This window comes from Aotus nancymaae, unplaced genomic scaffold (genome assembly GCF_030222135.1).
Source record: "Aotus nancymaae isolate 86718 unplaced genomic scaffold, 86718_ANA_hifiasm-v0.15.2.pri h1tg000064l_1, whole genome shotgun sequence".
NCBI lineage: Eukaryota > Metazoa > Chordata > Mammalia > Primates > Aotidae > Aotus > Aotus nancymaae.
Window position 1 is genome coordinate 25410299 of NW_026988479.1, and position 23006 is coordinate 25433304.

At 47.5% G+C, this 23006-nt stretch overlaps 1 non-coding gene and 1 pseudogene across 1 annotated transcript; one reads left to right on the top strand and one right to left on the bottom strand.

Moving 5' to 3' along the window:
• Window positions 1-12150: 12150 nt before the first annotated feature.
• LOC135270669 (small nucleolar RNA SNORA8) lies at window positions 12151-12289 on the bottom strand. The gene has a single exon (XR_010338812.1). It is a non-coding gene; the product is annotated as a small nucleolar RNA SNORA8 (small nucleolar RNA).
• A 9079-nt stretch (window positions 12290-21368) lies between these two features.
• LOC105715225 (NADH dehydrogenase [ubiquinone] iron-sulfur protein 5-like) lies at window positions 21369-21938 on the top strand (annotated as a pseudogene).
• Window positions 21939-23006: the final 1068 nt, after the last annotated feature.

The window sequence follows — 23006 nt, forward strand, 5'->3', positions numbered from 1 at the left end:
GCCTGGGCAACATAGTGAGATCCTGTCTCCACAAAATTTTTTAAAAAAATAGCCAGACATGGTGGCCTATGTCTGTAGTCCCAGCTACTCAGGAGGCTGAGGCAGGAGGATCACGGGAGCCTTGGATGTCCAGGCTGCAGTGAGCTGTGGTAGAACGTACTGCAGCTGGGGTGACAGGCCTCACTAAAGACCATCACTAAAGAAAAAAAAAAAAGGGCAGGGCGCAGTGGCTCACACCTGTAATCCCAGCGCTTTGGGAGGCTGAGGCAGGCGGATCACCTGAGGTCAGGAGTTCAAGACCAGCCTGGCCAACATGGTGAAACCCCATCTGTATAAAAAAATAAATAAATAAGTAAATAAACTTAAGTTTCTTCAAAAGTATTTCAGGCACCTAGCTAGCCTTGAGAAGTAGATGAGCAACTGATAAACAAAAATGTAATAATGACTTAATAGCAAAAAAAGTTAGAATCATGGGATATTTGGCTCCCTATAAAAACTAAAGATAACATCTTTACATATGTCTCCGCATTGCTTTTCGTAAACCCAGACCCCCACCAAACCCATCCTCTGGCACACAGATCTCAGATAAGGGGAGCAGAGGACTAAACTCTAACCACCAGACTTTGCTCTAAACTTCTTGCTCTGACACCTGTCATCTCAGCACTTTGGGAGGCCAAGGTGGGAGGATTGCTTGAGGCCAGAAGTTTAAGACCAGCCTGGGCAACAAAGCAAGACCCCTATTTTGTAAAAAAATTAATTAGCCAGGTGTGGCAGCACACGCCTGTAGTCCCAGCTAGAGGGGAGACTGAGGCAGAAGGATCACTTGAGTCCAGGAGTTTGAGGCTGCAGTGAGCAATGATTGCACCACTAAACTCCTCCAGTCTGGGTGACAGAGCGAGCCCCTGTGTCAACAAATAATACATTTTAAATATTAAAAATAAATAAATTTCTTTCTGAAGGCCCTGGAAGAGGCCATGCCACAGGTCAGAGCTAACATTCTTTTTTTCTGACCCCAAATTTTTAGACAAAGCTTCATCTCCTCAACCAAACACAAATCAGAAAACCTTTAAATCCACCCACGACCTGTGGGCTCCCACTTCAGGATATTCCCCCTTTTTAGGTCGAACCAATATAACCTTCATGCATTGATTTACGATTTTTCCTATAACTTCTGTTTTCCTCAAATTTACCCCTGACTTTAAAAATCCTTGCTTATAAGCCATTGGAGAGGTCATGTTTCTTTGTTTTGTTTCAAGCGATCCTCCTGCCTTGGCCCCACAGTGTGCTGGGATTACGGGCGTGAGCTGTTGCACCCAGCCAACGTCAGATCTTAAGCATGAGCTGCCCTATTCTTTTTCTTGGTCATCTACAAATAAATACCCTATTTTCTTCTACTACAAACCTCTATATAAACATTTGGCCTTATGATGCCTTGAGAGCAGACCCTCGTTCGATTCAATAACAGCTTAAAAGAGGATATTGAATGTTCCCAACACAAAGAAATGATAAAAGTTTGAGATGATTCTTTTTTTTTCCCCACCAAAAAAAAAAGAAGTGAAACTAATTTATTATTATTATTTTTTTTGAGACAGAGTCACCCAGGTTGGAGTGCAGTGGTGTGATCTCAGCTCATTGCAGCCTTTGCCTCCTGGGTTCAAGCAATTCTCATGCTTAAGCCTACCAAGTAATTGGGACTACAGGCGTGCGCTACCACGCCCAACTCAAATATTTATTAAGCTATTTTCTGTATAGTCAAGACAAATGATATCCTATATCCACACAAAAATTTGCACACAAATGAATATAGGGCCATTATTCATAATATCAAAAAAGTAGAAACAATCCAAATATTCAACTATGAATGGGTAAATAAAATGTGATGAAATACAATGAAATAGTATTCTGCCAGAAAGAGGAATAAATACTCAATAAAACTGTTACTTCAAAAAATAATGAAGTACTGATTCATACCACAACATGGAAGAACCTTGAAAACATTGTGCTAAGTAAAAAAAGCCAGACATGAAAGGCAATACATTATATGATTCCATTTACGAGAAATGCCCAAAACAGGCAAATCCATAAAGACAAAACATAGATTAGAGGTTGCTGGGGCCCAGCATGGTGGTTCATGCCTGTAATCCCAGCACTTTGGGAGGCTGAGGTGGGTGGATCACCTGAGGTCAGGAGTTCGAGACCAGCCTGACCAACATGGTGAAACCCCCATCTGTACTAAAAATACAAAATTAGCTGAGTGTGGTGGCTCATGCCTGTAATCCCAGCTACTTGGGAGGCTGAGGCAGGAGAACGGCTTGAATCCAGGAGACGGAGGTTGCAGTGAGCCGAGATGGCGCCATTGAACTCCAGCCTGGGCAGCAAGACTGAAACACAGCCTCAAAAAAACAAGTGGCGGGGAGGGTGTTACTGAGGGCAGCAGGGGACAGAAAGGGGGAGTGGTTGCTGATAGGTATGGGGCTTCCTTTTTGGGTGATGAAAATATTCTAGAGTTGACAGTGATGATGGCTGCACAACTTTTTGGATATACAAAAAACACTGAATTATACAGTTTTTTTTTTTTGAGATGGAGTTTCGCTGTTGTTACCCAGGCTGGAGTGCAATGGCACGATCTCGGCTCACCGCAACCTCCGCCTCCTGGGTTCAAGCCATTCTCCTGCCTCAGTCTCCCGAGTAGCTGGGATTACAGGCACCCGCCACCATGCCCAGCTAATTTTTGTATTTTTACTAGAGACGGGGTTTCACCTTGTTGACCATGATGTTCTCGATCTCTTGACCTCGTGATCCACCCGCCTCAGCCTCCCAAAGTGCTGGGATTATAGGTGTGAGCCACCGCGCCTGGCCTGAATTATACGATTTTTAAAGGATGAATGTTACGGTGCATGAATTATATCTCATTTTTGAAGATTTTGATGATGAATAGAGCACACGTTTACTTTTGCTTCCTCTCTCACTTTGCTTCTGTCACTAAAATGACCATAGATTGTTTTAAGTGTACATCTACAAGAAAGAGAACAGGAGATGAGAAAACAACAATAGAATTTTAGAAGCGGGAAAGCAGGTGAGCAAGTGTTAAGTCCCTTAGTAGACCCCCCAAAACTGCATCCTAAGCCTGCAGCTAGAAAAGCTGAGAAGCCACCTAGTTATGTGGCAGAACAGACTCAGGAACTGGTGTGTCAGGGACCCGGGTGGTGAGTAGAGGTGGGGCTAAAAAGAGGAGGGTAGTTTTGAAGTCTGTTTCTGAGGCAGTGAGATACCCATGCCCTCTCCCTCCCCGAGTGCCATCTGTCCCCCTCCCTGAGGCAAAACTGCAAGTTTCTTTACCAGACACAATAAAGAACGTGAACCTGTCATGCCTGTAACCTCAGCATTTTGGGAGGCCGAGGGGGGCAGATCACAAGGTAGAAACCCTATCTCTACTAAAATTAAAATAAAAAAATTAGCCAGGTGTGGTGGCACGTGCCCGTAATCCCAGCTACTCAGGAGGCTGAGATGGGAGAATTGCTTGAAACTGGGAGGTGGAGGTTGCAGTGAGCAGAGATCATGCAGCTGCACTCCAGCCTGGGCAACAGAGTGAGACTCTGTCTCAAAAAAAAAAAGAAAGAAAGAAAGAACGTGAGCCTGGTACTGAAGCTGAGGCCCAGTGTTCTTCCCTACCCACAGTGTGAAAGCCAGGCCTTCACCCAAGCCACAGCCTGAAGGAAACTTCTCTGTGGAGCATGACCACCTCAGGAAAAAAAGACCACAGGACTCTAACATTGGGAATTTCCTGATGAAACAACCCAGCCAGAATACCCTATAGGAAGTCCTCGGTGGACAAGCCCTACTCATGGGTCACAGCTGTCAGACAATCAAGTTTTTTAGATAATTAAGAATCATGGCCGGGCGCGGTGGCTCACGCCTGTAATCCCAGCACTTTGGGAGGCCAAGGCGGGTGGATCACGAGGTCAAGAGATCGAGACCATCCTGGTCAACATGGTGAAACCCCGTCTCTACTAAAAATACAAAAAATTAGCTGGGCATGGTGGTGCGTGCCTGTAATCCCAGCTACTCAGGAGGCTGAGGCAGGAGAATTGCCTGAACCCAGGAGGCGGAGGTTGCGGTGAGCCGAGATCGCGCCATTGCACTCCAGCCTGGGTAATAAGAGCGAAACTCCGTCTCAAAAAAAAAAAAAAATTAGCTGGGCGTGGTGGCATGCGCCTGTAGTCCCAGCTACTCAGGAGGCTGAGGCAGGAGAATCGCTTGAACCCAGGAGGTGGAGGTTGCAGTGAGCCAAGATCGCGCCATTGCACTCCAGCCTGGGCGACAGAGGGAGACTCCGTCTTAAAAAAAAAAAAAAAAAAAGAATCATGGGACATCTAAAGAAAGCCTTTAACACAAAAGAGAGTGAACCAAACAAATAATCACACAGGAAAAAAAGCACTATGGCCAGGCACAGTGGCTCAAGCCTGTAATTCCAGCACTTTGGGAGGCCGAGGTGGGTGGATCACAAGGTCAGGAGTTTGAGACCAGTCTGGCCAATATGGTGAAACCTCGTTTCTACTAAAAACACAAAAAAATTAGCCAGACGTGGTGGCACACACCTGTAATCCCAGCTACTCAGGAAGCTGAGGCAGAAGAATTGCTTGAACCCAGGGAGTGGAGTTTGCAGTGACCCGAGATCGGGACACTGCACTCCAGCCTGGGTGACAGAGTGAGACTCCATCTCAGGAAAAAAAAAAAGCGCTATGGAGGAAATGAACTGTCATTAATAGTCCTAGGGAGATAAAGGACAACACCGCGCTCGTGAAACAAGAATAGGATGCTATAAAAGTATGAGTAGTATAGAAGAGCAAAACACAGCTCTCGAAGATTAAAAATATGAGAGCAGATAATACACGATCAATAGATGAAAGATAAAGTGGTTTTTTTTTAATCTCCCAAAGTATGGACCACAAAGATAACTTTAAAAATCAGACAGAAAAGATAGGAGGATTAAACACCAGTTCAGAAGGCCAAACGGCCAAATATCAAGTTCCAGAAATGGAGAACAGAAAAAATAGAGGGGAAGAAACCACCAGTGAAATAAGTCAACACATTTTCCAGAACTCGAGGACATAAATTTCCAAACTGAAAAGGCCCGGTGAGCACCGAGGACAAGGTGTGAAAGCAATTTCACAGCAAGACATGCTGTTGCGAAGTTTCAGAAAAATAAGAACAAAGAAGATTCTGCAACTTTCCAGAAAGGAAAAATCAAGCAGATACAAAGGATCAGGAATCAGAATGACTTTAGATTTCTTCTCTTTTTTTTTTTGAAATGGAGTCTTGCTCTGTAGCCCAGGCTGGAGTGCAGTGGCACTATCTAGGCTCACTGCAACCTCTGCCTCCCATGTTCAGGCAATTCTCCTGCTTCAGGCTCCCAATTAGCTGGGATTACAGGCATGCACCACCACGCCCAGCTAATTTTTATATTTTTAGTAGAGACGGGATTTCACCATGTTGTCCAGGCTGGTCTCAAACTCCTGACCTCAAGTGATCCACCTCCCTTGGCTTCCCAAAGTGCTGGGATTATAGGCGTGAGCCACCACGCCTGGCCTAGATTTCTTAGTATTAATAGTAATGCTAAAAACAGACAATTGGCCGAGCACAGTGGCTCATGCCTGTAATCCCAGCACTTTGGGAAGCCAAGGGAGGTGGATCACTTGAGGTCAGGAGTTCGAGACCAACCTGGCCAACATGGTGAAACTCTATCTCTACTAAAAATACAAAAATTAGCCAGGCATGGTAGCAGGGTTCTGTAATCCCAGCTACTTGGGAGGCTGAGGCAGCAGAATTGCTTGAACCTTCAAGGCAGAGGCTGAAGTGAACCAGGATTGCGCCACTGCACTCCAGCCTGAGTGACAGAGCAAGATCTGTCTCAAAAAAGATATATATATATATATATATATATATATATATTTTTTTTTTTCAGACATCAGACATCCGGTATCTCAAAAACATTTCTTTTCATAACTCCCTTCCTCCTCTCAGAAAGCATCAGGAAGGTACGCATCACCGAAAGGAAGGATTTTTTTTTTTTTTGAGATGGAGTTTCATTCTTGTTACCCAGGCTGGAGTACAATGGCGTGATCTCCCCTCACTGCAACCTCTGCCTGCCAGGTCCAAGTGATTCTCCTGCCTCAGCCTCCTGAGTAGCTGGGACTATAGGCTTGTGCCACCACACCTGGATAATTTTTTTTTTAATTTTTAGTAAAAACGAGATTTCACCAAGTTAGCCAGAATGGTGTCTATCTCCTGACCTCGTGATCTGCCCACCTTGGCCTCCCAAAGTGCTGGGATTACAGGCGTGAGCCACCACACTTGGCCTTTTTTTGTGTTTTTAGTAGAGATGGGGTTTCATCATATTGACTGGGCTAGTCTTGAACCCCGGACCTCAGGTGATACGCCTGCCTCAGCCTCCCAAAGTGCTGGGATTACAGGCATGAGCCATCACGCCTGGCCCGATCTTTTAGACTATGTCAATTTGCAACTTTGATACAAGGTAAAAACTAAATTTATAAGTTTTTTGTTTGGGTTTTTGTGTTTGTGTGTGATGGAGTCTCACTGTGTCACCAGGCTGGAGTGCAGTGGTGCAATCTCGGCTCACTGCAACCTCTGCCTCCTGTGTTCAAGCAATTCTCTTGCCTCAGCCTCCAGAGTAGCTGGGATTGTAGGTGCCTGCCACCATCCCTGGCTAATTTTTGTATTTTCATAGAGATAGGATTTCAAGATGTTGGCCAGGCTGGTCTCCAACTCCTGGCCTCAAATGATCCGCCCTCCTCGGCCTCCCAAAGTGCTGGGATTACAGGCATGAGCCACCGCACCTGGCTTAAATTTAAAATAAAGGGAAAAATGCATCGAAGTCACTAGATTGTCAACCAATGGTGATCGAATGGCAGTCCAAACCTTTTTCTCTGTGAAGCAGTTTCAGGACACAGCTGAGGGAAATCTCAAGGTCATCCTGCCTGTGCCCTTGGAAGTTAGAGACTGATTGCAGCCAGGAGGGAGAGTCCCAAGACTGAGTTTCCCAGGTGGGGGCTGGACAGTGGCTTCCTGCATCTTTCCTTATAGGGTAAGAAGTTCCAGTTTTCGGCCGGGCCTGTAATCCCAGCACTTTGGGAGGCCGAGGCAGGTGGATCACGAGGTCAGGAGTTCAAGACCAACCTGGCCAAGATGGTGAAACCCTGTCTCTACTAAAAATACAAAAATTAGCTGGGCATGGTGTTGGGCACCTGTAATCCCAGCTACTCGGGAGCCTGAGGCAAAGAATTGCTTGAACCCAGGAGGCAGAGGTTGCAGTGAAATGAGATCACATCAGTGCACTCCAGCCTGGGTGACAGAGTGAGACTCTGTCTCAAACAAACAAAAAAAGGCCCAGTTTCCCACTTGTCACACAGGCTCCACCACCCAGGGGAGGAACCCTGTCCCACCTACTCCTGATCACCACAGGAGGAGGGAGACAGAGTAACAGGGAGCACTGGGGCTTGGATGCCACACCCTGATGGGGAGATGGAATAAGATGGAATCCAGCTCCACAGACTTTCCTACAGAGAAAGTATGACTCAGAGAGGGGAGAGGAACCGGCCTAGGGTCACATAGCAAGGTGCCCAGCACTGGAACTGGCCCCTGCAGTTTGCCGTGAGTGTGAAAAAACAAAAGAACTTGAGGCAGACTGCCTGGGGTCACATCCCAGCTTCCAAATGGCTAATTTCTGGGCTTGAGTGGAGGAACGCAGGTGGCTCTGAAACATCTTAGTTTTTTACTTTCCAGAAAGCCAGGAAGTTCTCAAAGAATCCTGGGGCTTGAAAGGACCCAGGAGCCAACTTGAAGGGACACCGCCAGCCAAATATGGAACAATCCCAGCCTCAATAAGAGTGATTTGGCCAGGCCTGGTGGTTCATACCTGTAATCCCAGTACTTCAGGAGGCTGAGGTGGGAAGATCGCTTGAGCCCAGGAGTTTGAGACCAGCCTGGGAAACATAATAAGAACTCTGTCTCGGCCGGGTGCAGTGAGGCTGAGGTGTTAGGGTAGCTTGAGCCCAGGAGGTTGAGGCTGCAGTGAGCTGTGATTGCGCCACTGCACTCCAGCCTGTGCAACACAGCAAGAGACCCTATCTCAAAATAATAATAATAACAACAGTAATAATAATTTGTCCTGCCTCTTTCAAAGAAGCTGTAGTTCAATCCCAGTTGACAAGGAAAAACTCTTCTTTACAGAAGAGTACGTGCAAGCTTCTTGCATTTTTGCAGAATAAAAGACAGAAATAGAAAATCATCTTCTTGTAACCCCTCGTATCATAATTGATTGGGACAGGATTATCCAGGGAGCCAGAACACTGGGATGAAAGGCTGGGGAGGACAGAACAGTCACATGGCAAAGAATCCACCTGTGGCCTCTTGCTGATTGCCAAAGGGGGGAAGTGCTTTACAGTAGTAAAAAATGGTGGAGCCTTGCTGTCACCACCTCAGACAAGTGATCAAATTTAGTATCATCAGTAATTGAACAATCTGACATGTGTCTCTGGATGGGATATTATAATAATAATACTCAGCATCAGCTGGGCAGTATCTTTACTAAAGACTGTTAACCTGAATCTGCCTTTTGCTTTTCTGAGACAAGATTCTCACTATGTCACCCACACTGAAGTACAGTGGGGCAATCTTGGCTCACTGCAACTTCTGCCTCCTGGGCTCAAGCAATCTTCCCACCTCATCCTCCTGAGAAGCTGGGACCACAGGTGTACAGCACCACACCTGGCTATTTGTTGTTGTTGTTGTTGTATTTTTAATAGAGACAGGATCTTGCCATGTTGCCCAGGCTGGTCTCAAACTCTTGACCTCAGTGATCCTCCTGCCTTGGCCTCCTGAAGTGCTGGAATTACAACCTGAGCCACAATGCTCAGCCTGAATCTGGCTTTAAACCTAAATTCCAGTTTAGAGTGACAGGGGGTAGAAGAACAAGTTAAATAACACCATGAAGAAACAACCAGGCAAACCCAGGGACAGCCTATAAGATGAGATCTGCACTCTCCAAAGAGTCAGTGTCACAAGAAAAGGTGCATGTGTGTAGATACACGGGGATCTATATTTTAAAAGATTTAAAAAACAATAAACCAAATGCAATTTGTAAATCTTTGCAAGATGTACGATTTGGAAAAAAAAAAAGTATAAAAGAATTTTTAGAAGCTGGGGAAATTTGAATATCAGATGACATTTGGAAATTGTAATTGCTCTTCTTAGGTATGATTATGGAATTTGAGTCTGGTGGGAGACTTTGTTTAGGAGATGAAGGCTGAAGTACTTGGAAGTAACATGACATGATGTCTAAACTTACTTTCACATTGTTTAGAAAAGAGAGAGAGAGAGGCCGAGTGTGGTGGCTCACTCTTGTAATTTCAACACTTTGGGAAGTTGAGGTGGGAGGATTGCTTGAGGCCAGGAGTTTGAGACTAGTCTGGGCATTATAGAGAGACCCTGCCTCTGAAAACATTTTTAATTAGCCAGGTGTAGTAGTGCATGTCTGTAGTCCTAGCTAGCTCAGGAGGCTGAGGCAGGAGGATTGCTGGAGCCCAGGAATTCGACATTGCAGTGAGCTGTGTTCATGCCACTGCACTCCAGCCTGGGTGACAGAGCAAAACTCTCTCTCAAAAATAAAAATAAAGGCCAGATGCAGTGGCTCACATTTGTAATCCCAGCACATTGGGAGGCCAAGGCAGGAGGATCACTTGAGCCTAGGAGTTTAAGACCTGCCTGGGAAACATAGTGAGACCCCATCTCTACAGTTTTTTTTTTAATTATCTGGGCCTGGTGGCACACAACTGTAGTCCCAGCTAGAGAGGCCAAGATGGGAGGACGGCTTGAGCCCAGGAGGTCGAGGCTGCAATGAGCTGTGATTGTACCACTGCACTCCAGCCTCGGTGACAGAGATGCTGTTTCAAAATCTAAAAATAAAAGTCCAGGCATGATGGCTCATGCCTGTAATTCTAGCACTTTGGAAGGCCAAGGCAGGCAGATTGCTTGGGCTCAGGAGTTCAAGACTAGCCTTTGCCACCTGGCGAAAACTTGTCTCTCCAAAAAATAAGCCAGACCTCGTAGAGCGTGCCTGTAGTCCCAGCTACTTGGGAGACTGAGGCAGGAGGATTGCTTGATCTCACGAGGTCGAGGCTGCAGTGAACCAAGATCATGCCACTGCACTCCAGCCCGGTGACAAAGTGAGACTGTGTCTCAAAAAATAATAATAAATAAAAGTAAAAGAGAAAGGCCAGGCATGGTGGCTCACACCTGTAGTTCCAACACTTTGGAAAGCTGAGATGGGAGGATTCCTTGAACCTAGGAGGTCAAGACCAGCCTGGGCAACACGGCAAGAAACCACCTCTACAAAAATTGTAAAAAAAAAAAAAAAGAAAAAATTAACCGGTCATGGTGGCATGTGCCTGTGGTCCCAGCTACTTGGGAGGCTGAGGTGGGAGGATCACTTAGCCAGATTGAGGCTGCAGCGAGCCATTTTTGTGCCACTGCATTTCATTCAACCTTGGTGACAGGGGAAGACCCTGTGTCAAAAATAATAATAATAGTAATAGTAATAATAATAATACAGCAGAGCGAGAGAAGTGAAATTAATAGTAGTCGAAGCTAAGTGGTGGGTATGTGATCAACTTTTCTGTATGCTTAAATTTTTTCATAAAAAATGGCTGGAAAAAAATTTAAAGTCAAGCATGTACAAACTCAGTTTCCTTTGTACAGGAATTATCCTCGCTGCTTCCCATTGTGGTTATATTGACAATTGGGGCACAATGGGCTCTTTGACAGCATAGGAACATAATGTGTGTGCGTGTTTTAAGATGGAGTTTTGCTCTCATTGCCCAGTGTGATCTCAGCTCATCGCACCCCCCGCTTCCCAGGTTCAAGTGATTCTCCTGCCTCAGCCTCCTGAGTAGCTGCATTTACAGGCATGCTCCACCACGCCCAGCTAATTTTGTATTTTTAGTAGAGACGGGGTTTCTCCATGTTGTTCAGGCTGGTCTCGAACTCCCAACCTAAGGTGATCCACCCACCTCGGCCTCTTAAAGGCCTGCCTTTGGGATAGAACTCCCAAAGTGTTGGGATTACAGGTGTGATCCACTGCACCCGGCCCATTTTGTGTGTGTGTGTGTGTGTGTGTGTGTGTGTGTGTGTGTGTGTGTGTGTGTGTGTTTTGAGATGGAATTTCGCTCTTGTTGCCCAGGCTGGAGTGCAATGGCGTAATCTTGGCTCACCACAACCTCCGCCTCCCGGGTTCAAGCGATTCTCTTACCTCAGCCTCCCAAGAAGCTGGGATTACAGGCATGCACCACCATGCCCGGCTAATTTTTTTTGTATTTTTAGTAGAGATGGTGGTTTCTCCATGTTGGTCAGGCTGGTCTTGAACTCCTGACCTCAGGTGATCTGCCTGCCTCGGCCTCCCAAAGTGCTGGGATTACAGGTGTGAGCCCGGCTGTGTGTGTGTTTTAAAGTCAATAAATTTTTATTCAAGGAATTCCATGTTGTGATTTCTTCCACTTCAAGCTGGAGTGAAAAGAGTTATGTTCAAGTTAGCCCTTTTTAATGAAACCAACGCTTATTTTAATCCAGTTGTCCTGTCAGCCTATAATTCTTTTATTTTGGCTTCTGTCATCTCCTTTTTTTTTTGAGACGGAGTTTCGCGCTTGTTACCCAGGCTGGAGTGCAATGGTGCAATCTCGGCTCACCGCAACCTCCGCCTCCCGGGTTCAGGCAATTCTCCTGCCTCAGCCTCCCGAGTAGCTGGGATTACAGGCACGCGCCACCACGCCCAGCTAATTTTTGTATTTTTTAGTAGAGACAGGGTTTCACCTTGTTGACCAGGATGGTCTCGATCTCTTGACCTCGTGATCCACCCGCCTCGGCCTCCCAAAGTGCTGGGATTATAGGCGTGAGCCACTGCGCCCGGCCCTGTCATCTCCTTTTAATATGGCTATACTAATGAAGACTTCAAAGTTCACCTTTTCATTGTGGGTGGCAAATCTGCCTGGTTCTCAGTTTGACACCCTGGAAAAAAGAAAAGTGCAGCTTACTGTTTTAGAGTATATCAAACTGAACACTCTGAGAAACCTATACAAATACTGTATCAATAGGAACACCAGGTTTAACAAGCACAAAGCCAAGAAAACCAACGATGCCAGATACTGAATTTCTATGGCACTGACCTTTGAACACCCCAGCAGCAGTAAACTGCTGAGTGCAGATACCATGCAGCGCAGTGTGTTTTAATCCTCAAAACACACTGAGACAAAACGTCTCAGTACTTTATCAAAAGTTTTCTATTTTGTTTTCCGTTTTGGGTTTTTTTTTTTTGAGACAGAGTCTTGCTCTGTCACCTAGGCTAGAGTGCAGTGGTGCAATCTCAGCTCACTGCAACCTCTGCCGAGCGGCTCAAGTGATTCTCTTGCCTCAGCCTCCAGAGCAGCTTGGATTACAGGTGCAAACCACCATGCCTGGCTAATTTTTGTGTTTTTCATAGAGATGGGATTTCACCATATTGGCCAGGCTGGTCTTAAACTCCTGGCCTCAAGTAGTCTACAAACCTCAGCCTCCCAAAGTGCTGAGAATTTTCTTTTGATAAGAAAAAAGGCCGGGCGTGGTGGCTCACGCCTGTAATCCAAGCACTTTGGAGGCCAAGGCGGGCGGATCACCTGAGGTCAGGAGTTCAAGACCAGCCTGACCAACATGGTGAAACCCCGTCTTTAAAAAAAAAAAAGAAAAAAAATCCAAGTCCACCACTTACTAGACATATGATTTTGAGCAAGTTACTTAAATATTTTGTGCCTCAGTTTCCTCACCTGTAAGATGAGCATGCTAATAGAACCCATCTCGTTGGGTTGTAAAAGGATTGAGTAAGTGATACACACGTGGCTGACACAGAGAGAGCATGCAATAAACCTTAGAGAGCTCAGCGATGCGTTCTTTTCTGTACACTTGTTCATTCTGAATCTGGGACCCTGTGCATGTGCAGAGATTTGGAGCTGCTCAACAGAGCCAGAGGGAGCCTCATCCTCCCTCTCTGGACTTTCCTGGAGGTCTCATCTAGGGGGTCTCATCCCTGATGTCACCCCTGTGATAGTCTGAGTGACTGCCTAAGATGCCTGCCCTCTCTTGGTCTGGACACTCCAGGTCCCAGAGTTGTGAGTTCCCACCCTGAGTGAGCTGGGCAGGTGGAGTCTCCTGAAACCTCCTCTTCCCCATTCTCCTTCTTGGTCCCTGAGTCCCTGATGAACTGGTTCAAGAAGCAGGCAGGCAGTGTGTGCCCAGCCCTGCCCACCAGCCCATATGGCCCAGCCCATCCTTCTTATGTGGGGCCTTTTGGACCCCAGTACACCTTGGTCACAAATAAGGGGCTGGAAAGGGGGCTTTTTCTGGGGAAGGAGCAGGCCTGGGCTCCAGTCCTGTATTTGCAATATGCACCCCAGGCAAGTATACATCATCCCTTCTCTCATTTGTTCAGCAGTCACTTATTGAATACTTGATGCCAGGCACTGTTCTAGGAGCTTGGGATACATGGATGAACAAGGCAGACAAGTAACCTCATCCATATGGAGTTCACATTCTAGGGGCAGAAGACAGGTCAGTAAACTACATTTTTGTTAGAGAGTGGTCAGTGCTATGGAAGAAAGTTGTTTCTGGAGACGCAGGGTTGGGGGCAGGCTGTAGTCTTCAATAAGATGTAGGGATGAGCCTCACTGACAAGGAGAGGTTTGAGCACAGGCCTAAAGGGGGGAAGAAATTCACCAAGCCCACGACCAGGCAGAAATCACAGCCAGAGCAGAGGTGCCTGGGTGGGAATGTGCATGGCCTGGTTGACTAACCCGCAAGGGGGTCAGCATTGCTGGGGTGGAGCGACTGAAAGGGAGAGGGAGACGGAGAGGGAGAGGGAGGGGAGAGCAGGTGGAGGGGGAGGGGGGGGAGGAGGGAGGGGGAGAAGGAGAGAGAGCGATGGGAGAGTCACGAGGTATGCAGCCAGATCCTGCAGCCATCCACTGGACTTTGGCTTTACGCTGAGTGAAACCAGGAGCCATGGGAAGGCTCCAGCAGAGGAGTGTTGCCTCCTGACTAGTGCTTTGAAAGGGTGGTTTGCTCGGGCTGCTGCGTGGGGATCTGTACAAAACCAGCAGATCATCCTCATGCCTCGTGGGTGGCTGTGAAGGTCAGCGGGGACGCTGGACGAGGAAATGCGTGGAAACAAAAGGTCCTATGTGTGGTTACCGGGCTTCCAGGAGAGAGAGCTGAGTGGTTCTGCTCACTCCCGCATTACTGAAGGGTCAGTGGAGCTCAGGAGGGGGTTATGATTTGCCCAGGGTCATATGTTGTACAACCAATTCAAGATCTGAGAAGAGACTACCCACTCTTCTCCCAGGGCAGATGCCATCTGGCAGGTGGCTAAGTAGCTCAGCCTTTGGACCTGTGATGGCTGTAGTGTGGCTGAGCAGAACTGAGTCCTCCCCAGAAGATCCCTTCACTCCACAAATATTTGTTAAGTGTCTGTTATGGGCCAGGCACTGATCTGGACTAGGAGCTGGTACCTAGAGGCGTTGGGAGACACCTGGCAAGGGCGGAGTCCTCGTCTCTGGTGGCGTTGGGGCTCTGTCGGTCTGTGCAGGAGTCAGTGTTAGACAGAGGCTAGGCTCCCAAGGGCTAGTGTGGGACTTAGGGTCAGGAGTCCATCTGGGGCTGGGGTTAGGTCACAGCTGGAGTCAGGCAGCCCAGTCAAGAGGCTGTGGAAAGCCAAGCTAAAGAGGCAAGCCCTGGTGGGGGCTGTGGTTAGAAGGCCACACACCCTAGTCCAGACTGCGTATGGGAGGGGTGGAGCCAAGGTGCCACTGAGCTTTTACCTTTAGGTGGCAAAGAAGATTATGTCTGCCAGTCGCAGTGGCTCACGCCTATAATCCCAGCACTCTGGGAGGCCAGGTGGGTGGGTCACGAGGTCAGGAGTTCAAGACCAACCTGGCCAACATAGTGAAACCCCCTGTCTACTAAAAATATACAATTCAGCCGGGCATGATGGCATGGAGTCCCAGCTACTTGGGAGGCTGTGGCAGGAGAATCACTTGAACCTGGGAGGCGGAGGTTACAGTGAGCTGAGATCTTGCCATTGTACTCCAGCCTGGGCTACAGGGCGAGACTCTGTCTCAAAAAGAAAAAAAGAAGAAGATGATGATGTCATTATAAACGCAGGAAGGCAATAGCTCATTTGAGGAACAGAAAGAGTGCAGTGCGTCTGGTGAGGGGGCAGGGAGAGGCGTTTCAGGTGAAGAGACAGGCTGGGACCAGATCCTGTAGCCTGGTAGCCTCTTGGGGACTATTCCAAGAACAATGGGAAGCCCTCGGAGGGCCAGGCAGGGAGGTGCTGGGTCTGGTTTATATTTGAAACTGATTCATGGCACACAGATTGAAGGGGGTAGGAGCAGGACCGGGAGACTAGTGAGGTTATGGTTTAAGTGGTGGTGGAGAAGAAGAAGGGGGCAGATTCCACAGCTGTCTTGAGGGTAGCAGTGTCAGGATTTGCTGTGGGAGGGAGGGATGGAGGAGGTGAAGGTGGCACCCTGGCTTGGGGCTGCCCAAGGCGTGGTGCTGACCTCCACTGAGATGGGGAGATGGCAGAACACCTTCTGGAGTAGGCAGAAAGCGCTTTGTTCTGGCCGTATTCTGTGATGGCACTCATCTGTAGACACCAAGGAGGTGGCTGATACTTCCTTTTTTTTTTTTTTAATAGAGACGGGGTTTCACCATATTGGCCAGGCTGGTGTCGAACTCCTGACCTCAAGCAATCTACCCACCTCAGCCTCCCAAAGTGCTGGGATTACAGGTGTGAGCCACCGCGCCTGGCCATGGCTGATACTTCCTAAAGAGAGAAATGAACATGTACATGTGTGGCTTATCCATGTGCAGACCCTATTGAAAACCACAGAACTGGGGCCGAGCTTGGAGGAGCCCCAATACTTAAGAGTGTGGATGGGCCGGGCGCGGTGGCTCAAGCCTGTAATCCCAGCACTTTGGGAGGCCGAGGAGGGCAGATCACGAGGTCAAGAGATCGAGACTATCCTGGTCAACATGGTGAAACCCTGTCTCTACTAAAAATACAAAAACTAGCTGGGCATGGTGGCGCGTGCCTGTAATCCCAGCTATTCAGGAGGCTGAGGCAGGAGAATTGCCTGAACCCAGGAGGCGGAGGTTGCAGTGAGCCAAGATTGTGCCACTGCACTCCAACCTGGCGCCTGGCAACAGAGTGAGACTCTGTCTTAAAAAAAAAAAAAAGAGTGTGGGTGGAGGATCAGCCCTGATCAGTCTGATCAGTGAGGAGGAAAGGCAGGGAGGTGGAAGGAAAGCTGGGAGAGGGGCCACCATAGTCCCAGGAAAGACTGGAAGGAAGTTGTGGTCAGCTGTGTCGAATACCGCTGTGAAGACGACTCAGACAAGCGCAGAGGAAAGTCCGGTGGACCTGGGCGTGGGAGGTCCCGGCGACGCTGACAAGAACAGGCTGGTGAGCTGGTTGAGGGGTAGCTGGAGGAGCACTGGGGGCAAGGACAGGAAGTGAGGCAGTGCCTGGGCAGGAAGCGCCCCGGGTGCGAGCATGCTTCTCTGCAGAGGGAGTAACTTGGTGGGGAGGGAGAGCCAACGGTGCTGGCGAGGAGAGGCAACAAAGGAGGGATCCGGGCCAGGTTCAGTGAATCACGCCTGTAATCCCAGCACTGTGGGAGGCTGAGGCTAGAGAATCACTGGAGCCCAGGTGTTCGAGACGAGCCTGGGCAACATAGGGAACCCCTGTCTTAGTCAATAAGTGGTCTTGCACAGCCCAGGATCAGTGACCAATGCTGCCACCAGTCCCCATCTGCTGAGTTTGAGGGGAAAGTGAAACTTCCAAATCCCACAAAGGCCCTGGCTCCTGAGCCTCACCTCTTTGTTTGAGTGTAAATTATTTCCATGTGGCTTCTCATTTTATTGTCACAACAAGCCCTGTGAGTTTCAAGGGACTAAATGAGCTGCATAAGCCCCAGCTGAGTGCTAGTAAGTGGCAAAGCCAGGATTGGAAGCCAGGTCTGAACTGTCTCCAGACCACATCTTCTCAATCCCCATGTCACGCTGCTTCCTGCAGGCCTCTTACTCACTTTGAGCAGTCTTAGTGAGGGTCAGGTCACCTGCCACTCCTATTCCCAAGGGGATGGATTAGGCAGGCAGATGGGATTCCATCCCAGTCAGTTTCATATGGACAATTCCTACCTCTAGTACTTTTGAGACAAACTTAATATCAGTCCTCCAGGCTTCTGTCCTACCCAGAAATGATGCTTTTTGAGCATTTGCTCACATGCCTGATGGTCTACTTACATGCCTCCAGAGACAGAAAGCTCACCAGCTCCATGAGTAACCCATTCTAGCAGTAGGCTTGCATGACAACTTAGAGCATAGACTCTGATCCAAGTTGCTTTGCTGAATCTCAATTCTGCTGCCAAATAGCATCCTGTGCCTCAGTTTCCTCATCTGTAAAATGGTAATTACAGCTTGGCACAGTGGTTCATCCCTGTAATCCCAGTAATTTGGGAGGCCAGGGAAGGAGGATTGCCTTGAGTCCAGGAGCTCAAGACTAGCCTGGGCAACATAGGGTGACTTCATCTCTTAAAAAAAAAATAGCTGGGCTCGGTGGCTCACACCTATAATCCCAGAACTTTGGGAAGCCAAGGCAGGTGGATCACGAGGTCAGGAGATCGAGACCATCCTGGATAACACGGTGAAACCCCGTCTCTACTAAAAATACAAAAAATTAGCCGGGCATGGTGGCACACACCTATAGTCCCAGCTACTCAGGAGGCTGAGGCAAGAGAATCGCTTGAACCCAGGAAGTGGAGGTTGCAGTAAGCCTAGATCACACCATTGCACTCCAGCCTGGGTGACAGAACAAGGCTTTGTCTCAAAAAATAAAAATAAAAATAAAAATAAAATTATTTAATTAGCCAGGCATGGTGGTGTGTGCCTGTAGTTCTAGCTACTTTGAAGGCTAAGGCAGGAGGATCACTTGAACCCAGGAGTTTGAGGTTGCAGTGAGCCATGATCGCACCACTGCACTCCAGGCTGGGCAACAGAGCAAGTCCTGTTTCTAAAAAAAAAGCAAAAAAGATAATAATAGCAGTATTTGTTCCTCACATCTCTGATGATCTACTTACATGCTACTTCCTACTGTGAGTATGAGAATTAAATAAGCTGCTACTTTTTTTTGTTTTTTTTTAAGACAGTTTTACTTTTTTTTTCTTTTGAGACAGTCTTGCTCTTTTTGCCAGGCTGGAGTGCAGTGGCACGATCGTGGCTCACTGCAACCTCCGTCTCCCAGATTCAAGCAATTTCCCTGCCTCAGCCTCCTGAGTAGCTGGGACTACAGGCACACACCACTGTGCCTGGCTAATTTTTTTTTTTTTTTTTTTTTTTTGTATTTTAGTAGAGATGGGATTTCACCATGGCCAGGACGGTTTCCATCTCCTGACCTCGTGATCCCCCCCACCTCGGCCTCCCAAAGTGCTGGGATTACAGGCGTGAGCCACCGCGCCCGGCTCCAGAATTTTCCTCTTGTTGCCCAGGCTGGAGTACAGTGGTGCGATCTTGGCTCACTGCAACCTTCGCCTTCTGGTTTCAAGTGATTCTCCTGCCTCACCCTCCTAAGTAGCTAGGACTACAGGCATGCACCACCATGCCCAGCTAATTTTTGTATTTTTAGTAGAGACTGGGATTCACCATGTTGGCCAGGCTGGTTTCAAACTCCTGATCTCAGGTGATCTGCCCACCTCAACCTCCCAAAGTGCTGGGATTACAGGCGTGAGCCATGCACCTGACCAAGAAGCTGCTACTTTTAAGTTGCTTGATGAGGGCTTAAAAAGTTTCAGCTGTAAAACATCTTCAGTATAGTTAGTGCTATTTTCCCTAAAGGTGCACCACAACCTGCTTCCCTGTAAACTCCATACTTCAGGTCTAGCCCTGTCCCTTGGAATTCTACCCTCTTTCACACTCACCTGCAGGTTATTCCTATGTTCTGCATTTCTCTTTTTTTTTTTTTCATTTTTGAGACAGAGTCTTGCTCCATCTCCCAGGCCAGAGTGCAGTGATTCCATCTTGGCTCACTGCAACCTCTGCCTCCTGGGCTCAAGCGATCCTCCCACCTCAGCCTCTTGAGTAGTTGGGACCACAGGTACACACCATGACACCTGGGTAATTTTGTATTTTTGTAGAGACAGAGTCTCCCCATGGCTGGTCTCAAACTCCTGGGCTCAAGTGAGCTGCCTATCTCGGCCTTCCAAAGTGCTGGGACTACAGGTGTGAGCCACTGTGCCTGGTCCATTTCTCAATTTAAATTTTCTCCTGATGCCAGATTTTCTTTTCTTTTTTTTTGAGACAGAATCTCCCTCTGTCACCCAGGCTGGAATGCAGTGGCACCATCTCGACTGACTACAACCTTCACCTCTCAGGTTTAAGCAATTCTTCTGCTTCAGCTTCCCGAGTAGCTAGGATTACAGGCGCCCACCACCACACCCAGCTAATTTTTTTTTCCTTTTTTTTTTTTTAGTAGAGACAGGGTTTCACCATGTTGGCCAGGCTGGTCTTGAACTGCTGACCTCAAGTGATCTGCCTGCCTTGGCCTCCCAAAGTGCTAGGATCACAGGCGTGAACCACTGCACCCAGACACTTGATGCCAGGTTTTCTTTTTGCAAGTTCCATTTTTCATCATGCAAACATAATTTCCCCAAGATCATGGTTTCTTCTTTGTCAGAGTCACTGGTTGTTTGCCAGCCAAGCTCAATTTTACCAGACACACAACTGCGGGGGGTGGGAGAATGTAGCTTCAAGGCCTCACCTTCTGCCCTAACAGGCCTGCTTGTTTGCTCCTGGGATTTTGCATTCCTTGTATTTGGAATCCCTGTCAGTGGGTCCCTCTGACTGCATACCCTAAGCATCTGTCCTCAGGGCAGGATGATGTCATGATGAAGGGCCTGGACAGAGCCAGACTGAGCTAAGTTTAAATCCAGACTCTTCCACTTATTTGCCATGTGATCTTGGCTGAGGCACTTAGTCTCCCTAAGTAAGCCTCAGTTTCCTCATCTGCAAAACGGGACTAATAATAATCTTGCCACCGGGCATGGTGGCTCACGCCTGTAATCACAGCACTTCGGGAGGCCGAGGCATGTGGATCACCAGAGGTCGGGAGTTCGAGACCAGTCTGACCAACATGGAGAAACCCTGTCTCTACTAAAAATACAAAATTAGCCGGGCGTGGTGGCGCATGCCTATAATCCTAGCTAATCGGGAGGCTGAGGCAGGAGAATCACTTAAACCCAGGAGATAGAGGCTGCGGTGAGCTGAGATCGCGCCATTGCATTCCAGCCTGGGCAACAAGAGTGAAACTCCGTCTCAAAAAAATAATAATAATAATAATGTCACTTTTGATACTTTATTAATATGGCTACTAGAAAATTTGAAATTACATATGTGGCTCACTTTCATGGCTTGCATTGTATTTCTTTGGTGCTAATTCTAGTGGGTGGTGTTGTTTTCAGCAGGGGAGAAGAGATATGGTTTGGTTTGGGAGCATTTGAATTTCACTGGCTGCACCTCTCTCTTTTATATGGTATCTGAGCTGCAAGGGCTCTTTGGAGATGACAGAGATGCATCTTTTTGTAAAGATGAGGAAATCAGGCACATAAGAAATGGGATATGCTAAGGGCCACCGAACCAGGGATGGCAGAACCCAGATCAGAACCACCACCAAGGTAGCAGGCGACTTCCTGTCAGAACAATGCTGCCACCTGGTGGCCACCTATATATGACCGATTCAAGCTCCCATGGCAACAGGGCTCCCTTCAGGGGCAGGACTCTGCTACCATATACTTTTTAGACATCTGCAGAGATGCTAGGACAGGGCAGGTCCTCCTCCTCCTCAGCTTTCTTGCTAACCTGATTACGCTGAGCTCCAGCCTGCTAGAAGTGAAACAGTGTGGCGATTAAGGGCACAGTCTATGGCTATAGACAAACATACGTATGTTTAAATCCCTGCTCTGCCCCTTTCTTCTCTGACCCTCAGTTTCTCCACATGTGAAATGTAGATAATAATAGTTCCTCAAAGCAACTGAATGAGGTAATACTTGTCATTTGAGTCATAAATATTTATAGGATACCAGGTGCACATTGTCTCGGGTTCTGGATCAGCAGTGACCTGAGCAGAAAAGTCCAATCACTTGGTCACCAAACCCAGTGATTCTCAAAATGTGGTCTCTGGACCATCAACATCAGCACTACTTGGGAACTTAGAAATACAAATCTTCAGACCAAGCACGATGGCTCATGCCTGTAATCCCAGCATTTTGGAGGCTGAGGTGGGTGGATCAATTGAGCCCTGGAGTTCAAGACCAGCGAGGGCAACATAGCAAGACCCCATCTCTAAGTAAAGAAAAAGAGAGTCGTCCTGAAATGGAGGCCAGAGAATAGACGAGGGCACGAGCATCGGATCGCCATGCCTTTCTTGGACGTGCAGAAAAAGTTTGGCCTTAACATAGATCCATGGTTGACAATCCAAAGTGCTGAACAGCCCTGCAAGATTCCTGCTTGATGCCATGCTTTTGAAAAAGAATGGATAGAATGTGCACATGGAATCGGTAGTATCGGGACAGAGAAAGAGCGCAAGATAGAATATGATGATTTCATAGAGTGTCTACTTCGGCAGAAAGTGATGAGACATGTGAGTACCATCAGGAAGCAGCGGGATGAACTGATAAAGGAAGGGAAGTACACTCCTCCACCTCACTATGTGGGCAAGGGGGAGCCTCGGCCCTGAGCAGAGCAGCTGCTGATGTCTGGAGGCTGATTTCCTGTTCTCTGTTCTCCCAGAGAAAAATAAAGGATTGCTCCATCCTAAAAAAAAAAAAAGAAAGAAAGAAAGAAAGGAAAGAAGGGAGACAGGAAGGGAAGGAGGGGAAAGAAGAGAAGGAAGGGAAGGAAAATCTTCAGGCCTCCACCCCAGATCTACTGAATCAGAAACTTGGGGTGGGAACCCAGTGATCTGAATCCGATGCGTACTTCTGTTTGAGAACCACCGACTTGGTGATATAGACGTACATACCAAGTCGAGCTAAGGTCTACACATTTGGCAGCCTAAACAGATAAATAGCTAGAGAATGATGGGCAGAGGTGAGGGATGTTAATGGATCTGTGATGTCAGGAAAGTTTGTCTGAAAAGGTGACAGATTCCATCAGAGATCTGAAAGTGAATGTCTAGAGGAAAGAGAAGAAGGTCATATCTTCTCCTCTTCAAGACTCTTCCTGTAAACTGCATGCAGGACTCTGCTGACGTCTCACTGGCCACAACTTAGTTGTATGAGTCACACTTAGCTGCCTGGGGAGGCTGGAAACTGTAGTCTTGATTCCTTGTTTCTCTTAATTCGATGTTTCTTTTTTTTTCTATTTTAATATTGCTCAGACCATCCTCCATAAAAATGTAGTTTTTATTCTGATCAGCCATACATGCAGCTAAAAATTGAGACTCCTATTTCCAATAGAAGATGAAGAGAAAGCATACTGGGAAACAATTATCTCTGCCACATGGTGGTTGAGCCCTTGAAATGTGGTTAGTCCAAATGGAAGTGTGCTATAAGTGTAAATGGACAATGGATCTCAGACTTATCACAAAAAAACAGTAAAACATCTTAGTATTAATTTTTTTTTTTGAGATGGAGTTTTGCTCTTGTTGCCCAGGCTGGAGTACAATGGCACGATCTCGGCTCATTGCAACCTCCGCCTCCTGGGTTCAAGTGATTCTCCTGCCTCAGCCTCCTGAGTAGCTGGGACTACAGGCATGTGCCACCATGCCTGGCTAATTCTGTATTTTTAGTAGAGACAGGGTTTTCCCATGTTAGCCAGGCTGCTCTCGAACTCCCAACCTCAGGTGATCCACC